This window comes from Penaeus monodon, chromosome 33, assembly GCF_015228065.2.
Source record: "Penaeus monodon isolate SGIC_2016 chromosome 33, NSTDA_Pmon_1, whole genome shotgun sequence".
Classification (NCBI taxonomy): domain Eukaryota; kingdom Metazoa; phylum Arthropoda; class Malacostraca; order Decapoda; family Penaeidae; genus Penaeus; species Penaeus monodon.
In genome coordinates this window covers 15,851,531-15,853,625 of record NC_051418.1, presented here as the reverse complement: position 1 = coordinate 15,853,625, position 2,095 = coordinate 15,851,531, and positions in this window count along the sequence as shown.

Below are 2,095 nucleotides of genomic sequence, written 5' to 3'. Positions count from 1 at the left end.
ATTGGAATCCAGTAATTCATTTTACAAGCCCTGTGATTGCAGTATGTGTACCCACTGAATAACAGTTGTGAGGAGCCAAAGGAAACTAGAGACTTGAATAAATTAAATTGGCAGATAAGCCTTGATTATGGTCTTCCACCTGCGAGATTTCGATCTGTGGTTGTGAAATATAATCTGAAACGGTTGGTTGTCTGACTTTCATATGACTTTGATATCAGTGAGATGCTGATGCTATTTCTTGCACTTGTTTTTTCAGCTGCAATAAATGTCTGTAGGGATATTGATAGTGTCAGTGTCAGTAAAAATAATATAAGGGTAGTGTTTGTATACCTTGAAGTGCCAAGAAACATATTTTTTTTGTAAGATCTAATCGTTTGGGGAGACTTCCAGGTAGAAAATAAGATAAGGAAAACATCTATTTATACGGTCCATTGTAGCAAGAATAGAACGGTGTCACGTGCACGTATCATGTAAACTAAATGTATCTTCGTTAGACTTGGCCAGCGTCATGTGTTCGAAGGAATCCATACAAACTTGCCAGCGCTGATGTTTCTCCGTGTGTGACGAGGCAGTGGCGAGGCGGTTGAACTCTACGGGGTTTGCTCATCAGCGTTTGGAGAATATAGCTCTTTATTATGGATCAACTATATGTACTTGCTGTGATTAATTAAATTTAAAGTTTTACGTATGCAAATGTTTTTCTATTTTTCGCTCATCTCCATTGGCTTTGGGACCTTTTCCTAAGTGGATTTTGTAGACTATAAAGCGCCTCCCATTGCCATGTAGCATACAACTTGAAAATCAGATTATTCTCATTGTTATCATAATATCATCCGTCACCCATAGCAATAATATGCGTCATAATTTACGTCCTCTCAGTAAACTGACTCCAGCCCGCAAATTAATTCAGTAGCCAGCATGAAGTATCTTGCAGTACCAAATGTCATGCAAATTGAAAATCAGCGCTTAAGACATTTTGCAAAAAATAGTGGAAAAAAGCTGTCTTTGACCGCTCCAATCGCGATATCTTTTTAAACGTTGACCAAAGACTTTTTTCCGCGCGTGTAAGTGATTGCGAAGTCGTCTTGCGGTTCGCTCGTTGGCCAGTTATTTGCATCTCATTTCATGGGCCGATTTTTTAATTAACTGCAGTGCGGGTTCTTTGAGGTTATTTGAGGCTGTGAGGTTTATGGATGACTTTGGATTGGTTTGTCGTTTTGCTGATTTGCGTTTTCTTTCGTTCTTCCCTGTTTTTTAAGGTTATGGTGACATTGGTTGTAATTTTTATCACTGATATTTCTTCTTCGTTGCCACTATGTGATGGCGGAGCTCTTGCGGCTGTGGTAATTGTGAGGTGGAAAATCTCTGTTTAATGTTCTGTGTTGAAAGCTCCTTCTTTTTCAGTTTAATGTGCAAGTATGTAAATGGTACCCGATAGCTGGAGGTCGTGCTTGCAGAATTCTTGCAACACACCTATTGAATCTTAAATTTTTTAGTGACCATTTTCTCCCTCTCTATCCATCTCCCTAGATTTCTTTTTCCTTCTCATTGATCCATTTACGCAATGCACCCCCTCCCCCCTTCTTGCGTCTGCTATAAAAGGATAACCGATTAGCGGCGACCCTTGAACTTCGCCTGAAATGCCAGACGTGTTCTTGGCGGAAAACTGTCGCAACGTTCACCTCCGACGGAAATAGGGGAGTGACCGAGGCCGAGGGTGCGATGTGATCGATGGGCGAGAGATCACGGTCGGGGGGTCGCTGCGAAGTAGGAAGTTCTTGTGTTTCAGCTTGCGGTAGGCGGCGTTGGTGCAGTATTTAGCTCTTTTAAACAGAGTTGTCTTACCTACGTTGACGCAAATATCTTTTTCTCTATTTTTTTTTCTCAATTTTGCACAACGTCCTGGACACTTAGAAAATTATATAGCAAGACCGTAAGTGTTCATTAGTCTTAAGAGGACAGCGCCCGTGGCCATGGGCGGCTGCTGTCTGTCGGCGGGAGGTTGGTATTTCCATCAGCGCAAGACGGAAGACCGAGAATGACGCCAAGGAAACGATTGGGGCTTTTCAGAGGGGCACACACGTTTCTCTCTTAT